Source organism: Protopterus annectens, chromosome 12.part0 (genome assembly GCF_019279795.1).
Source record: "Protopterus annectens isolate FY-2018-M chromosome 12.part0, PAN1.0, whole genome shotgun sequence".
NCBI classification, from domain to species: Eukaryota; Metazoa; Chordata; order Ceratodontiformes; family Protopteridae; genus Protopterus; species Protopterus annectens.
The window spans coordinates 872,928,227-872,947,674 of NC_056746.1; the positions used below are offsets into that span (position 1 = coordinate 872,928,227).

At 43.1% G+C, this 19,448-nt stretch overlaps 1 protein-coding gene across 1 annotated transcript in view; it reads right to left on the reverse strand.

The window, feature by feature from the left end:
* SLC17A9 (solute carrier family 17 member 9) overlaps positions 1-19,448 on the reverse strand; it is a 679,555-nt gene that overhangs the window by 55,234 nt on the left and 604,873 nt on the right. The gene's annotated exons all lie outside the window — the stretch shown is intronic.

Sequence of the window (19,448 nt, forward strand, 5' to 3'; positions counted from 1 at the left end):
CATTACTGGGAGGTTTCCCTTCTCCTGCTATACTTATAGAGTGCTGACATCATCAGTGTCTAGAAAGGGGAATGTGCATCCTGTAGTCTGTTCTCCTAGTTGCCAAAAGGGACATTTCCCTCACACACACTAACCCCCCTCAGACAAACACACACACTTGTCATTCGCAGGATTCAAACCCCTACCTAACTATGTTATGACACTTCAGATGGACGCATTAGCAGAGCGCACTATTTGCATTACTGGGAGGTTTCTCTTCTCCTGCTGTACTTATAGAGTGCTGACATCATCGGTGTTTAGAAAGGGGAATGTGCATCCTGTAGTGTGTTTTCCCAGTTGCCAAAAGGGACATTTCTCCCACAAACTTACACACACACACACACACACACACACACACACACACACACACACACACACACACACACACACACACACACACACTGAGCATTTGCAGGATTCAAACTCCTACCTAACTATGTTATGACACTTGTGATGGACGCATTAGCAGAGCACACTATTCGCATTACTGGGAAGTTTCTTTTCTCCTGCTGTACTTATAGGGTGCTGACATCATCGGTGTTTAGAAAGGGGAATGTGCATCCTGTGAGGAGGCAGACACCAAGCACACTCTGGCTTAGCTGTCATTCCCTAGGGCAAACAGCCTAGTGTTGACCTCTATACCCATATGTTTAATTGTCAAATGCACATTATTTGTTGCTGGTAGACTGTTTGCACATCTTTATTGCCATAACATTCCCTGTTTGTATGAACAACTTGTGCATCTGTGGAAGATGTTTGCATATGGGAGGGATCCACTATATCACGTATGTCTCTGTAGTCATTTAACTGTGTGCACTGGGCAGACTGCTGTAATATGGTTGGTTCCTGGAATAACACATAAAAATACCAGATATGTGTGTCCAACTGCTAAACTGAGATTTGGCCTAAGTGTGTGAGCATGCCCAGTTCAGCCTTCCCATGGCATGTTGTCTGACATATGTCTCATTTATCAAAGTGTGTGAGCATGCCCAGTGTGAGCATTCCATATGTTGGACTCTGTAGCCCACCACATTTGTGGATGAGTGTGAACTTCAACAAATATCACCCGTTTATGGTTGTGTGTTGTGTGTCATGTTGTGTAGTTACTGTACAACTGCTTTGTGTGTGAACACAACAGGATTATACTGTGCCTGCAGTGTTTGCATGGGATACTTTGCATACAGTTGTCAACATCCTTTCACACTGACCTAACACTGTAGTACTGTATAGTGTACTGGTAGTACTTTGACTGTGGTGGACAGTATCCTGGGCTTTAGTGCTATCACTGCTTTACACTTCGATAGTGAGCACAACAGCCTGGTTAGGGGCCAGTTGTGTACATCTGACCATGTTGCATTCTGTTCAGATATGAACTACATAAACCAGGCTTGTCCAACATTGGTAGTGTATTCCACAACATAGGTGTACATTTGCAAACACTAGCGATGTGCCCTAGTCCATGTCTAATGCTAGTTGGAGAGTGTGTTTGTCCTTCAACACGCATTGTAAGTGGAGTTTGCCATGACATATGTCATGGTTAGTATACTGTGCCTCTGTCTACCTGTGACATGACAGTGATACCCAGGATAAAGCTACCATCTCCCATCTACTCATCAAGATTCATATTGAGGAAGATTGCTAAGTGACTCTATGGGTAGCCTGTACTGGGGGTTCACTCATGGGTGGGGGTGGCTTCTGTGTTATGGATCATGCAGTACAGCTTGTCCTATGCAAGTCAGTGCTGGGGTTCAGGTTTCTCATGTGCATAGCTCACTGCCATTCAGATTGTACAAGGTGCAGCATGTTTATTGATACCAGCAACACAGGCAACACATGGCATCTGTGCAAGCTCTTTGATACTCCTGGTGAGGTACTGTTGGGGACTTTACAGTTGATGGAGATGTCTGCTGAGGTACATCCCACAGGGGCTATTGTAGTCAATTGTACCGCTGATGAAGGATGACTGCAGAGCCACAATGACCTACCCTTATCTAGATCTGACAACCTTCATGATTAGGTGGGTATATGGTATGTTTCTGTAAACACTACAGCACATGTTTGTCCACTGCAGGATATCTATCACCTTGTGTCCCCAGGTCTCTCATTATATGTTAACTACATAATGGGTTAACACCTATGTGGTAATTGGTGGGCACTTACTGTATATCCACGGGGGTTGACTATAGACGTTTCTGCAATTAGCTTGCTGACATGGCTATGGCACCAGTTGTCTGTTTCTATGTGGCCCTTTTGTGGGATGCTTGTGTCAGCTGGTGGATCATATGTGGTGAGCAGTTTGTAGTCCTCTGCAAACATGTTCAGACACAGTCCTTCCATGTTTGCCTGTACCTATGGGACATATATACCAGACGAGTGAGATCCCAGGACCAAGCCTTGTGGGATGCCAGTTATATCTGGTTTGTAGTCTGACATGGCTGCAGCAGGTCTGACCATATCTGTTCTGTCCTTGGTCTGGTTTGCAACCCCTCTACTGACATAGGGGTTTATATTTAAGCTGGTGAGCTTATCTATAATGAACATGTAGGGTATTGTATAGAAGCCTTTGCAAGGTCAAGCTACGCTGTGTGGACCACATTGCCCTCATCAATGACCTTAATGACTGTTTCAATTGAGTCAAACATGTTTAGGGGCAGGATCTGCACTTAAGAAAGCCACACTGGGTAGGGTCCGGTGTCAGTAGGTCCCCAATATCTTTATGTCTGTGGTACATGCTGATCCTTTCCATAGCTGTGCAGACCGAGCTTCTCAGGATTCTGGGGTAGTAGTTTTCAGTATCCATTCAGGCAACACCTTTGTTGAGAAGGACCACTGTTGTTGTACACTGCTCTTTGGGTACATATTCTGTGGTAAGGCTGACATTGAGCAGTAGTGTGGTTTGGCATTCCATTCATCTTGGAGTCCATGTTGCACTAAGCCCAGGACACCATCTCATACCTTTGCTGCTGTGTGTTTTGCTTTGTAGATGTTGGCTGTTACCTCAGCATCTGCAATGTCAGGGGGCCAGCAGTCTGCTGGGATAGATATTCTGCATTCGGGGGGGGGGGGGGGGGTTGCACTGCACCTGTCAGGATGTATGTTGGCAATATGTGTGTGTGTTTGTGATATTTGTGTGATTCAGAGCATATCTGTGAATTCCCAACATGGTTCCTACCATCAGTTGTGAAAGCCTTGGGATTATCCTTAGTGTCCTGTACAATTTGTTACTTCATAGGTTCATAGGTTCATACTAGGCTATACACCCTAGGGCATTTGTTAGCCTAGCCAGAGTGTGTGTGGCTTTTGCCACCCCTTGCTATGTGAATATTATGTCCATTTATGATTTGCTTTACTGTACCTCTGTCTGGACATGGCACAGTGAAGACCCCCAGTGTAACTCTACAATCATCCATCCACTTGGCAAGATTCCTGTTGAAGAGTGTCAGTGAGGGGCTCTGCCTAACATGGAGTGGGATTCTGGTCCAGGGTGTGGGGAGCCTCCGGATTATGTATCTGTCCCACCAGCACATCCTATTTCATTATTTGTTGAGGTTGACATCTCTCACAGGTCCGATGGATTTGAGTTTTCTGGGGTGGAGCATGTCCATTACTCCTGTGTTGGGCATGGCCTTCTACAACAGGCATGCAATGCCTCTGTGTAGGCAGTATGTGACTGCATTCAGCTGGGGTGTCTACAGCCAGGCAGCATATGACATATATTTGAGACCCTTTATCCTCTTGGTGAGGTACCTTTGAGGTCTTTCTAACTGCTGCAGGTGTCAGGTAAGGTACATCCCATATGAGGCATTGTACTAGATTATGGGTGTGATTAGAGAACAGTATAGGGGCATAATGACCTCTGTTGACGTAGATGTGAATCCTTTCCTGATACGGTGTCAAATGTAGACAGTCTTCCTAGCCACACTGGCAATGTGGGTGTCACATAACAGGTTACTGTCCACTTGTGTCCCTAGGTCCCTGGTTACTCCTTCCATACATAATAGTTTACCACCTATGTGGTAATTTGTTGTACCTTGTTTGGTATTTGGTGGGACATTCATACTGTCCAGTGTCTTCAGGACGGCTGGGTGGGGTTCCTGTGTGTGAGAGTGTGGTCTGTAGAATGCTACAGACTGTACAGCAGTCTTGCCTACAGTTAGTTGCACATGGGTGGACTGCAATGCCTTGTGCATTGTCAGTTACCTGGACGTATGGGTGTCTGTGCTGAATATGGATACTCACCCTCCTTTTATGTTTTGTTCCAGGTTTTGGGGCCATGACACATGATACGTGGTATAACCTGGTAGTGCTGGTGTGCTGTCAGGAGGCTTGCAGCAGGTTTCTGTCACTGCACAGACATCGATGTTCTCCATACTGGGGATGGCCTTGGGAGCATGCATATTGGGGTTTACACATCTGGCATTGGTCAGCATTACCCTTATGTTTCTTTCCACTTATGTTTTCTAGGGTGGTGGGTCAGTCTTTTCAGCCTTGCCTACTAAAGGCTCTATGGAGGTGGCGAAGGCCTTATCCAATATTCAGACGCCCAGGGGTAACAGGTGCAAGCCATCCCAAGAACAGCTGCGTGGCTTGTCAAGCATGACATCCCAAGCAGACGGACATTGGATCCCCTTGGAATGACACCAGTAAGTGTGCCACTTGCTATGACTGATCATTCCGTGTTTGTACTGTGGCATTATTCTTGGTAAGGGTAGGATGCTGCAAACGGTGAGTGTCATACTGGCCTGGACTACATAATCAGAGAGCTCATCTAGGTCTCTTTTCATGTAGTCTAGGGAGGTACATCTCAGGTCATTCACACCAGCATGGACTATGACTGCATCATATTTCTACTTGCTTTGGAGTGACCTGCATACTTCTGTTATGTGGCATTGTGGCAGCCTACAGGCAGCTTACTGTACCCTTTCCCTTGTTCAGTCTGGTGTGGGACAGCAGTGTGTCTGACTATGGAGTCACCTATTACAACTGTATCAGGCATGTTGTTTCTCCTTCTGGCCTGTGACTGTTTGGCACACCAACTTTGTGTACTATGTGTTGCATGTGCTATGTTTGGAGGTTGTTTGATTGGGTGTCTGCTTTAGAGGCCTCTGTTGGTGTGCTGTGTTTGTAATTTGTGCCTCCGGGAATGTTTTTCTGTGTTTATGTGTTTGGTTTGCAGTTGTGACAGGTCTATGTGGGACTGTGTTTGTGGTGTGTGTGGTTACCTTCTCCTCCTGACTAGTTTTGGGAGTACTGAGTTGAGGGAGCTCAGACTCCAGTTTGGATAGCTGGTTGCATCTCTCACATATATTTGTATGTCTTGGGTGGAGTTGGGGGTTGTCTGTGTACTTGGGGCAGGTGTAACATTGCCTCAGGATTCACAGATTCAACTTGTTGTGGTTGGCCTTAGTGGATTGTATGTGTGGACAGATTTTATTGCCATACTACTGATCAGTGATTACTTCATTGTTTATGTTTGCTCCATCATGTAGTAGCTTCCTCATTCTCTTGCATGGTTTGGTTATGGCTGGTGTCCACCATGCCAGATTCCTGCGTGTATGGCATTGTGTCTTGTTTTAATTTAGGATTGCATAATCCAAGCATTCCTGGCAGTGTTCATGGAATGGCTGTATTACAGGTTCTGAGGTGTGGCCCATATTTTGCACCTGCACAGTACCTTTAATGGATTCCACATCAGTTTGGAGGAGTGCAAATATTGCTTTACACATGTTTTCCACTGTGGTTTTCTTGCCAGGGACTGTGGTCAGGATTTGTATATCCAGTGTGATTACTCTATGGTCTGGTTTTACCAGTGAGCAATACACTTCTCGTCTTGCCATCCAGTACCCATGTTGCTGATTATCACATCCAGTATGCTTACCCCTCTTGTGGGAGTGGTATGTTGTTCCTGGGCCTTTTGGTTTATGGATTCTATGAACTTTTGTCCTACACTGTTGGAGATAGTATAATGCTCCCAGTCTATGTCTGGGTATTTTCAGTCACCCAATATAATGTGGTTTGAAGGACTTGATATATTCATGTATTCCAGCATAGGCCAGGTGCAGTTCCTGGTGTTGGGACAGTAGTCTGTAGCAGGCTATAAACCGGGGGGCAGTTTTAGCCACTGTTACTTGACCATGGCTAGTCCATGCTGCTTTTTGTTGTGGTACCAACATGGGGGTGTGGTTATCCTTGACAATTCTTGCTAGTCACCCTCCTTTTGTAGCTTGTTCCATGTTTTGAGGCTGTACAGCACAGTATGAGGTGTAACCTGGTAGTGTTAGGGTGCTGTTGTGAGCCTTGGCTCAGTTTTCTGTTACAGCAGATATCACCATTCTCCATGCTGGGTGAGTTTAGACTGCATGCATCTTGCTGTTTCAACTTATCCCTTATCTTATTCTTATCCCTTCTGATACCTATGGAGATAGGTTTGTGTTTTGAGCCTTACCTATTCAGGGCACACTGTGGGTAACAATAGCCTTTGCCAGTATCCATACGGCCTGCACTGATAGGTGCACGCCAGTCCTAGCAGGTGGTGCATCATGTCATGCTCAGCATGTCATCCCAGACTGTTCAGTCAATTATTGCACTTGATCATCTCATTGTCATGTTGTGGCATGATGCTTGGTGAGGGTAGGATGTTAGTCAGGGTCCTCAGGTGTGCATATAGTACATGGTGTTACATTACTTAACACATAGCATTCATGCCTCAGGTGGTGCTGCAGGGCTGCCTCTGTCGGATGCACATATTACACTTCCCTGTACATGTTTGAGAGCAGGTTGTGTCATGTTAGGCATCCCTGTTACTATATGAGTGAGTCAGAGAGGGATATCATTCCCAGGGTTCCTACTGAGCCAGTGCATGTGCTATGCATTGCCTCTTTGCCAAGGCCAGGGCATACTGGGCACGCCTCCTTCTGCCTACTGGGGCAGGCTCAGGTTGTTCCTCCTCCGAGTCACGCTCTGCCTGTGATGGCCTTGGCAATGGTGGGGGGCTGTTTGGCCCGGCCCTATGCTGGTCCTGCTGCAGCTGTTTTCACAAGATCATATTATGTAGCATAGCACATACCATGACAATTTGGGTACATGTAGTCGGTGTGTACTGCAAGGCTCCACCAGATGTGTCTAGACACCGGAACCGTGACTTGAGCAGCCCAAACACACGCTCTATAACATTACGTGTTTGTGCGTGTGCCTCATTATGGCGTTCCTGTTCAGGTGTGTGTGCGTTTCTGATGGGTGTCATCAGCCACGGCTCCAGTGTATAACCTGCATCCCCCACTAGGTGTCCATGCGGGATGTCCCCATTGGCAAATGTCTGGTACAGCTGCGTCAAATGCCAGATGTGGGAATCATGGTAGCTCCCAGGACAGCCAGCACACACATTCATTATTATGCCCTGGGCATCACACACAACCTGGCAGTTGATGGAGGGGAAGCCCTTGCGGTTGATGTATGCCCTACCCCGCTCACCGGCTGGTGCTTTGATGCATATGTGCGTGCAGTCTATTGCACCCACTACCTCAGGGTATTCCGCTATTTGCTGGAAGAGACGCATATTGCTGGCCAATACTTCATGGGCATTGGGGAAATATACATGATCACCGACATGTGCTGACATGGCATCCAGGAACTGGTGCAGTACCCTGGAGGCTGATGCCTGTGATATCCCCATCATATCACCAGTTGGTCTCTGGAAGGTACCTGTTGCTAGTATTCTTAGGCCAACACATACCTTGGTTTCCACTGGGATGGGTTCCCCTCTGTTGGTTCTGTGTGTGAGGCGTGGCCTGCACAGCTCCACTATTTGCTGCAGTAGGTCTCTGTCCACTCTATAGCGCTCTACTATCTCCAGCTCATGTAACCCGTGGTAGGTGACCCTGGGCCTGTACACTCTTCTCCGTCTCCTCACTGTGGGTTGTCTGGCACCATCTGCATTGTCACCACCCTCAGTAAGTCGCCTATGACAGCTATGGCAGCCCCTAACATTTTTGCTCTGAGTTCAGCTTTTTCAGTTTTCACTTCTGATAACTTAACTCCTGTCTTGCAGTGTCTCTTGAGAGAAACATCCTGCACTGCTGTTTGCAGAGTTTTAAGTGCTGGGCTGGGCAACTATTCTGCCTGTGTAATTGCCTGCATCTAATTGTTTTCACCTGCTGGCTCCAGCAGTATTCCCTGCTAGCTTCCTACTAAATCTGTTGCTTCCTTTTTCCTTTCTGTTTCCTCAGGGTGGAGCCGTGTGTAAACCGGCAGAAACACGCTCACAGTGGCTTACACGCGCGCACACATACTTACACAGTTCAGAATCTGCTTATTTGGATTAAAACGTGTGCACGCCCACGCAAACAGTGTTAAACATCTCCCAACACTCTCCCACATGCTCAGTCTGTCTTACACGCGCACACTGCCTTACTCGCTTCATGGTGCACACTGCGCAAGATACATCCAGCAAGAAACTTTGGTGTAGGCAACAGTGTACACCTTCCATTTCTTGACTTTCTCATACTTAGTTAGTGGCACACCTCTTTCCATGATATCTGTTTGACATCTGTCATGTAACTCTGACCTCCAATGAACTGCATTTCTTTGCATTTCTTTCTACCATTTCCCCCTGTGATGTCACCTATCTCCTACTCTGTTCCTCCCCCTTCTGTAACTCTTACACTACTCAGACTGTGCTCATTTGCTATGTGACAGTGGAATTCAGTATCCTTACACTCATTTGCATCAGATTGCCTACTAATGCTTAGTTACATGTCTTAGACTCAGCTTCCCCCCTTAGCAACCACTACACGGTGGCCATGTTGGTTTTGGTCTGCTGGTCCCTGCATTGACATAACATGTATTGCATAAAACCTGCATTTGTAGGTTTAAAACCTTCGTTTTTATGTTTTATACAGCACAGCCCATTTGCGCGGGGCTGCGCTGGGTTTAAAAATTATATTTTTTATATATTTGCATCAGGTTACTTTGCCAATGGCCACATATTTGGCCATTGGCATGCTGCCTGACACAAATGCACCCTTTATTTGGAGTTGACATGGCTCCATTACAGTTTTTGCAGAAACATACTCAGTTGTCAACTGAGTACATTTCTGCAGTTAAACGGCTCTTACACGGGCTGTTCTGGGCTTCCTGGATCACTAATCATCCTCATTTGCATGCTATTCGGCTGCAAGTGAGGTGATTAGCTTATCCACGCCACTCCGTGTAAAAGCCGTTTTAGCTTGTCTCTTACACGGACTTTGGGCTGTTCCTGGATCGTGAAGGCTGCATGGAGTCTTACACTACTCTTAGACTCCGTGCAAGCCTTCGTGAATCCGGCTGAATGTCTTTCTTAGGCAATAGCTGAAGAAAATAAGTGGTTATGTTTATTCTGAATGTCCTCGGCTTTTAAATCCAGCAAGTGTTAGCACGCTACGGCCCATGTAATAGATAGGACTAGTGGTTGTGGCTAGTTCAGATCAAGCTACTGGTGATAGGAGAGGGATTAGTCAGGGGCAGAACAATAGCACAGCCATTTGTTTCATAGGTGTTTTTTACGGTTGATTTAAAGTGGACAATAGATGTAATATTTTCTGATAGCGCATTCCAGATTTTTCCAATATAATTTGAGAACAGGGAGTCCCCTGCTTGTTTTATTTGCTCATGCTGATTTTTATATGGTGTTTGTTAGTGGATCTTAACGTTCTACTGGTGGTATAGGGTTGAAGTAAGGTTTGTAGGGCAGGTATTTTTTCAGGTTCATACAGTATTTTGTGGGCCACAGTTAGCTGATTGTAATGAAGGATGTGTGGGAGCTCAAGCCAGTTGAGTTGTTTGAGAGCAACACAATGGTGGGCTCCAGCTGGTAAGTTTGAAGTGAATCTGGCAATTTTGTTATAGCAGGATTCAAGTTTTGCAAGCTCAGTTTCTTTAGGTTTGTGAGTATGGGGCTTCATATAGGAGAGTTGAGATTAAGTGGGATTGGGTAATGGTAGCTTTAGTATTTTTGAAGTACTCTTTTTTTCTATATAGGGTTCCTAATTTTTTTGTGTACTTTTTTAACTGTTTGTGAAATATGAATGTCAAACTTTAAATTGCTGTCAATTTCAACACCTAAGAGTTTGGTGTGTGGAGTTGGGGAGATAATGGTGTTGTTTAGTGACAATGTTAAAGGTATTAGAGGTTAAGGTTGATTTTGTGGGTTGGAATATCATAAGTTTTGCTTTTTTGGGGGGATTTAAAATTAGTTGTGCGTTAGTAAGCCAGGTTTTAAATGCTAGGAAGGATTGTTGAGTAAAGGTATGTAGTTCTTGTATTGTAGGAGCAGCACATATTATTGTTGAATCATCTGCATATTGGATGAGACAGGCTTGTGGGGTTAAAGTATGTAGGTTATTAGTAACTATAGAAAAAGAGTAATGAACCTAAGATTGAGCCTTGGGAGACACCCATTGTCACTGGTAGTAGGGGTGATAAATTCTGTTGCCAAGAGACTGTTGGCGACCAGTCAGGTAGTCCCGGAACCAGACAAGAGTATTGTGGCAAAAGTTTAGTTTGGAAAGTACATTTAGTAGTTTTCTATGGGAAACCATATCAAAGGCTTTTGATAGGTTGAGGAAGATGGAGGATACGTAGTTGTTATTCATATGATAGTTGACAGTGTTGGGTAAATGCCATTAGAGCTGTAGATGCACTGTGAAATGCACAGAAGCCATGTTATGTGTGTTGGTTAGTAGTTTGAGGGTATCCAGGTAATTAGAGACTTGCCTGTGAATGACCCTCTCTAGAATTTTGGATAGGGGTGATAATATTGTGATGGGTCAATAGTTGGTGAGTTCTGTTGAAGAGCCTCCCTTACGGAGAGGTATAATGTGTGAAATTTTCCAAATGTCAGGAACAATTTTCCAAATGTCAGGAACTTTATGTTCAGCTACTGATCTGTTGATAAGAATTGATAGAAGACAGGCTATACCTTCTGCTGTTAGTTTTAGGAACTCAGCAGGCAGGTAATCTGCAGCTAAAGTGGTGGGTTTTAGCTTCTTAAGTAGTTTTTTGATTGTCTCTGTAGGTACGGGTTGCAGGGAGAAGTTGGATTTGGTGTTGGGAGAGACTGAGGTAGGGGGAGTTGAGGTAACTGAGGGGGACTGGTTGCTGGCTAAAGCTAGTATTCTTTCAGTAAAGTATTTACTGAATAGGGTAGCCATATCATCAGAGTTATTAGTAGTACTAGGAGTAGGTGCCCTGACTTTGCCTTGTTGAAGTATGTTATTTATAGCTGACCAGAATTTTTGTGGATCATTGCGATGCTTCATTTGTATCTCTGTGTAGTAATTTAGTTATTTTGTCTTTGATAACCCCAAACATTCTCAGAGAAAGGTGTTTCTAAATGCCCTATATACCTGCATAAGATCTCCTCTTAGATAGCTGTAAGAGACACTGTACAAGTTCAGATATTTTAGTCTTTCACACTAAGTTAAATTTTCATATCCATGGATGCCCTTGGTATTATTTCCGCTGTACTCTTTCCAGTTTAATCATGCTTGTTTTCTTACAGGGTTTCCATATTGTTATTCCATACTCAAGTTAGGGTCTAATGTAACTAACAAACAATGACTTCACCATTTTTGATTTACTAGACTTTATAAATCTTTTTATACAACCTATAGTTCTATAACTATCATTAACCAATTGGTTGATATGATTAGAAAAACTCATAACAGGATATATCCATATATCCAGGTCCTTAAACAAGTCTACACTTTCAATCACTGTGTGTTGTATTAAGTATTCACCTTTCAGTTTATGTCTCCCAAATCTCATATGCTTAGTTTTTGATGTATTTGTCAACATATTATTCTCCTGTGCCCAAATGGTCAATTTAGTCAAGTTACTTCGCAGACATGCCTTATCTGTAACACATGTAATAAGTTTATACCCAATTTCAGGTCATCTGCATATAGACTGTAAAACACTTAAGATGAAAATGTTAGGTCTGAAAGATACTAAACTATTAAGGGCCTAGGACAGCACCCTGTGGGACACCCTGACTGTAACCAAGGATTTCACCCATCCAGTTGCTGTATGATACTTGCCATGTCCTATTTGTAAGCCATGCAGCTATCCATCTTATCAAGACTACATCAATACTTTGTTCCAATTTATTTATCAGTGTTTTGGGTATTGACCCTGTCGAATACTGAAATTAAATCTATATATATTACATCAAAACACAATTTTTCCTTCATAGCCATTACTATATTGTTATAGAACATCATGTTACTGGTTGTAATAGATATATTTTCAGCGTATGTAAGCTGATATATGGTTTCAAGTCCTAACCTATCCAATTCTGACAATAACTTGTCCAACATTACAGTCTCCATTATTTTTCCACAACATGAAAGTAGACTTAAGGGTCTATATGACTCTGTGATTGTCCTACGCCCCTTTCCCTTAAAAACAGTATATGTGCATGTCTCCAATCTTGAGGAATCTCCCCATATGTATATGACTTAGTGAATAATAGATATAATGGTACCATACATTCTTGCTGAAGTGTTCTCAGGTCATTGTTACTAATTCCGTCTCCTCCCTGTGCTTTGTTTGAATCCAGTTTGTTCAGTTCTTTTGCAATATAATTTAATTTGATTCCAGTATCGGAGGTTGCCTGGATGTCACTAGGACAACTTATCACCCTTTTTGTGAAGCCAAACTGTTTTGCCTAAGATTTTGTAAACATATCTGTAATCTGTTGTGTCTGAGAATAAATTTTAGAATCTGCACACAGTTTATCAATTTGTATGTCTTTACCTCTTCCACATCTTATGTATCTGTAAAAGGTTTCCTATTATGCAAAATATATTTTTCTTGATCTTGTCTCACACTATGCTTAACCTGTTGGTCCAGCTTACTTATTTCAGTTTTCAAAGTTGTAGTTCGACCTCTCTTCCATTTCTTATATTCTTTCTCTCTCACCTTAACCAGATATCGTGTTCTTATGGAAAAGTATCCTCTGACATTGTATGCCTAGATCCTGATGTTAAACATTTTTTTTTTTTGCACTCAATTTCTCTTTCAAAACTTTCCACATTCCATATGCAGTTTTTCCACTGAACACCTCACTCCAGTTAATTTTACAAAGTCAGTGTTTTGCTTTCATATAATCTGTAATTAATCTTCTGTGCATTATTTAGACTACAGTTTGGCAGAATTATTTAACAAATTAACCTTTATAACCCCATGATCAATGCACATCAACAGTGGTAAAACTTTACTTGAAGTAACAGTAACTTCTTTAGTAACACAATGTCTAGTATGCTCCATCCCCTGGTAGGTTTTATTTACAATCTGGAGCAATTATTCATGAATATACGTTGTGAATAATTTCCTTACTAACATTGTAGAATCAATATGATTCCAGTCTGTTTCTGGTAAATTTAAGTCTCCAGCTAATATTATTCTTCCATCCTGTGTTTCATGCAAGAAATGTATGAATTCCTCTAGGTCACCTGCACTTGACCTTGGTGGTCTATACATTCCAACAATTGTTATATGTTCCATGGTTGTCTTTACTGTCATAGTTACACAATTTATAGTACTGGTTTTATCCCTGAAAATTTCACCTCTGCATGTATTGTTCCCACAATTCCCATTTTTTTCTATGAAATTTGCTCTTAACCCTTTTCTAAAGGTCCCAATTCCAGTTGTTTTATCTTGTTACTTTATTCATTACTTCTAGTACACTTGGGGTAGACTTTGATTTCCATTTTCTAGTAATTACTTTTTTGGCAGTCACCATAATTAGATTCTGCAAGGCCTTATTATGTCTTGGCAGTTCCGATTCTGTATCATAGCTAAACAAAATTAATTTCCTTAGTTACATCAATTTGCTCATCCAGTATCTGTAACAGAGTAGTCTGCAGGGAATCTTTAATGAATGCCAACTCATTACACTCCCAGAAATTAGGTTCCCATTACATCTCCAACATTTCCTGTCTACCTGAAGGAAAACTCTTAAGAGTCTACTTGGGGTATAAAAATATCTATGTAAACACGTCCAAGCAAAGATTCTAATTCTACGGACTTTGTTGCATATTTAGGAGATATACATATATGTCCTCCCCATTGTTTCTTTACGAATTGCTTATTCAGCCTGTTTTCACAATCCTTTCTAACCTTCTCCGATTGATTCTTATAGTAATTATGCAATATTTTATATGCACTACTAATTATTCCTTTTTTTTTAACAGCAGATCTGCGGTTGTGGTGTTGCGGTAGCATTGTCGCCTCACAGTCAGACGCTGTCCGGTTCGATTCTCAGCTGGAGCGTCTTCTGCGTGGAGACATGCGTGAATGGGCATACCTTCGTTGAAGGTTGTGCATCAGGGCTGATAAACGCCGCACGTAAAAGTCAACTACCAAATCATTAGCGGACCGGAGTTCCGCTGTGGCGACCCCTAACCGGGAAAAGCCGAAAAGACACAACAACAACAACAGTAAAAACATTTATACCCTGAATGAAATGGTTTACAGTCATTGTTCTTTAACCATGCTTCACAAATATCATCAATCTTGTGGGAACGTAGCAAATTTTCCAATAAAAAAAACTTTATTATTAATCCTCCTAGCATTAACAACCATCAGAGATGCATCAAATGTTGCTATCTGTGAATTGTTAAATTTTTGACCTGGCAAAAATCCGGCCTAGTGTTTATCAAATATTGCAAAATATCTTCCCTGATTTTGACAAATGCACGCCATCCTGTCGGAACATGTATACCTGACACTAGGCTTGGATACTCTACACATTTCCATTTTTTAAAAAGGGACATTTTTTCCATATAGGTATTTAGCCCCAAAATCTTTTCATTCACAGTGACCTGACTACACTTTCTATTGGTGACTTATGAAAAACATGTTCTAACACCAGTATAAGCTATACTATCTAAGAGGGGTGTCAGTTCCCTATGAACAGTAAGAGAATCCTTGTGGATGAGACCATTTGTACGGACATGAATAAAAACAGATATGTACTTCTTACATTACCTGTTCAGAACTTGTTGTAAGCACTAAATAAGCTACTAATTACAATAGCACTCAACCTTCCTCATTACCTAAAGGAAAACAAGTTTTTGCACTTACTGTCCTCACTTGCTTAGAGAAAAAACACTCTTGTACTCACTTTCCTCACTTATCTAGAGGAAAATAGTTTTTTTATTCAGGCATGTCCAAGGGTCAACCCCCAGTGTTCTCTCCTGTCTATCTGATGAATCTGGGCATCTTGGGGCAATGTAGAAATTGCCTCATGTACACAGACAAACCTCTCCTCCTACCACCCAAGACTACAACCTGTGAGAGATGCACTTATCTAACCAAACTGGAGGTAAAGCTCTCTCCAACCAAGACTGAACTTGACATTCAAGAAAAGGTAAACACTTGCACCACATCACACTTATCACATAGTCTCACTAAATCTACACCACCAAAATCCACACACAGAAACACAAAAAGATTTGAGGAGGCTCTCAATAATAATCTGCCCAAGCAACAGAGACCTCCAAAGCAGAAACGCAAGCAACTTCCACCCCTAACACAACCCAAATGACACACAGCCCACAGACTCAGTGTGTCACTCAACCACAGGGAATAAGGAAAAACAACGTATCCAACACACTAGTCATAGGTGACTCTATAGTCAGGCACACTGATGTCCCACTCACCAGGCTAAACAAGGAGAAGGTTACTGTCAGCTGCCTGTTGGGTACCAGGATCCACCACATAACCCATGCATTCAGATCACTCCACAGCAAGTAGAAATATGACTCTGTCATTGTCCATGTTGGTGTGAATGACCTGAGACTTACCTCCCTGGACTACATGAAAAAAGACATGGAAGAGCTCTCCGATCTTGTAGCCCAGGCAGGTATGACCCTAGCCGTGAGTAGCATTCTACCATCATCCAGAATGATACCGCAGTACAAGGACAAAATGACTGACTTCAACAATTGGCTAAGCTTCTGGTGTCATTCTAAGGGGATCCAGTATCTGTTTGCTTGACAGAACACAATGCTTTGCCAGAGATGGCCTGCACCTGTTGCCCCTGGGATTCCGCATACTGGCTAAGGCTCTTGCCACCCCTATAGTGCCTTTTTTTAGGCAAGGTTCAAATGAGAAATTCACCATTGTAACAGGAACAGGCAAGCAAAAACTGAGGGTAATGCTACTCAATGCTAGAAGTCTAAATCTCAAAATGCACTCACTCGAGGCACTCCTTAAAATGGAGAACATCGATATCTGTGCAGTGACTGAGACCTGGTTCAAGGCTCCAGAGAGCACCCCTGCACTACCAGGCTATAACTCATACCACACTTTTTGGCCATGTAACCTGGACCGGAACACCAAAGGCAGAGGTGTGTCTATATTCATTAAGGATATCCACACCTCCAGGCTAGTTGCTCAGCATAATGCATCCGAGGTTATCCAAGTGCAACTAACTCTGGGCAAAACTGCAATCCAAACTGTAGCTTGCTACAGATCCCCCACCATGCCCCAGGATTCCCACTCATCTTTTCTTGATGTACTGTAAAATAATAGGGATCAACCAAACACCCTAATAATGGGCAATTTCAACTACCCCACCATTAACTAGGAAAACTACTCGTGTACCAACTCCTTTACACAACGCTTTCTGGAATTCATAAACTCCAATGCCCTGGATCAACTTATCCACACCCCCACCACGGGAAACAATATCCCAGACCTAGTAATTACAAACATGAGTTCCACACCTGAAGTCAACTCCTCACCCTTGATATCCACATCCCGCCCCCACCCCCCATTAAGGAAAGTGGTGAACTTCAGGACACCCATGCAGATGGACAATACAGTTATGACTGCTGAATCCTACACAAATGCACTCTATAAGCACTTACACGACTGTATGGATCGTGCTATCCCAAACAGAATCAAGACGCTATCCTCCAAAAAAAAAGGAAGCCAATCTGGTGGTCCCCTGCCATAAAACTGTACAACAGAAGGAAGAAATTGTTGCAAAAGAGAGTAAAATCCCATGAGTGGAGGAGCTCCCTGGTCAGCCTCAGTAAGAAGCTGAGATCCCTTATAAGATCATCCAAAGCTAGCTACGAAAACAAAATCACCACTGATTCTAAGGACAAACACAAAGCATTCTATAGCTATGTCAAGAATCTCAATGGCAACACCCAGATCTGCTCTGAGTTACAGCACAATGGCACGAAAATTACAGAACCAACTGATATTGCCAACATACTGGCAGATAAGTTCAGTGCTAACTTAACCTCCCCCCCCTCACCCCCTAAAGGGCCCATATCTATACAGGAAGAATGCAGTGTTCCTGTAATCACAACTATGCAGGTAAAAGCTGCACTCTCTAAAGCCAAAAACACAGCATCCATGGGACCGGACAACATCCCAGGCTGCATTTTACACGAACTTCAGAATGAACAGGCTCCCCACCTAAGCACCATGTTCAATCATAGCCTCACATCAGGCTTTTTGCCCACTGAATGGAGTACAGCAACAGTTATCCAACACCACAAAGGGGGAGCCACCACTGATCCTGGGAACTATTGCCCTATTAGCCTGACGAGCCTGGTCTGCAAGCCAACAAAGACATTGGCAACCTCTAAACTCTGGATCCCACCCAGATCGGGTTTGTGAAAGGTAGATCATGCCTCCTGAACCTGATCGACTTTTTTGAGGCAGTCACCAAAGCCGTAGATGAGGGTAAGGTGGTTCACACAGCCTATCTTGATCTCGCCAAGGCTTTCGACACCATCCCCCATTCTGGAATTATAGCTAAACTCACTAAACTAGGTATAAATCCCTACATCACAAGATGGGTTGCCAACTGGCTCACTGACAGAACCCACACTGTAAAAGTTGCACACTCCAAATCTGACCTCAAACCAGTGACAAGTGGAGTACCACAGGGTTCAGTCCTGAGACCTCTCCTGTTTGGTATCTACTTCTCTGAAGTACAGGCTAACACAGAAGGCCTCTGTCTAACGAAGTTCGCAGATGACTGCAAACTAGGAGCCATAGTCAAGTCCCCAAATGATGTGAAAATCCTACAGAAGGGCCTCCCTGAGACAGATGCCTGGTGTCAGAGCCATGACCTCAAGCTCAATGCCAAAAAGTGCATTGTCATCCCTTTTGGTAAAAACTCTGTACCCATGAATTACTACACAGACAGTAGTCTACTTAACACTGAATGTGTGATAACAGACCTTGGGACCCAGGTGGACAGTACTCTGTCCTTTGATAGTCACATTACCACAGTAGGCAGGAAGTCCTTCTACGTGGCACACCTCATCATAAAAGGGTTTTCATCCAGGAAAAAAAGAGGTTATATTGTTCCCCTGTACTCGACACTCATTAGACACATTATAGAGTACAACGCCCCTTTTGGAATGTACCTCACAAGACATCTGCAGCAGCTGGAAAGGCCACAGAAGTACCTCACAAAGAGGATTACTGGCCTCACACAGATGCCCTACACTGACCATCTCAAAAAACTCCAGCTTTACTCCGTAGCATATCGCCTACTCCGAGGTGATCTCTGCCTAACATATAAATCTATGTCAAACCCAGAACTGTTGGACATGCTACACCTAAAGAAATCCCAATCCATCCGAGCTACACACTCTAAGGACCTAAACCTTGTCACCATTATAAACAGGACATGCTGGAGGGACAGATTCCTGGCCCAGAGACTTCCCATACTCTGGAACAGGCTACCCATCTATGTCAAACAAAGTTCTTCATTAGCACTCTTCAAGAAAAATCTTGATGAGTGGATGGGAAATAGGAAATACACCCTGGGGATCACTTCTGTGTCTTGCTCGACAGGGGCACAGGAAAATAACTTTCTTGGGTGGCGTAAGCCAGGGAACCTTGTTGGCTAGGCTTATGTAGGCCCTCGGGCCAATAGCCTAGTACCTACCTATGAACCTATGAACATTAAGGCGTTCCACAGCATGTCTCATCATCTATTTTTGCTCCTGGCAAGCATAATACTATTTGATGTCTGTTATCTTCTCTACAAATATGTGTCAGTTCCTGTAATAAATAAATCTCCAATTACAGGCATATCTTTGCTGACCAGCTCTGAAAAATCTTCAGCTTATAATACAGTAATATCTGCTCTATCAGTTGTTACAAATGCTAGATCGTCATCCCCAATAGTTTTATTTAACCCACTGTTTTCACTGTGTATTACATTCTCATCCAGCTGGCACTGTAAATCCACAGCTTGAGCCATGTAATTAACATGTCTTTCTATTGTTTTCTTTTTTTTTTTTTTTACAGTAATGTTCTTCAATCTTTCCACATTCAATTTTGATTTTTCACCTGCCCCTTTTTTCTACCTTCTCTTTTGGAAAAATTAT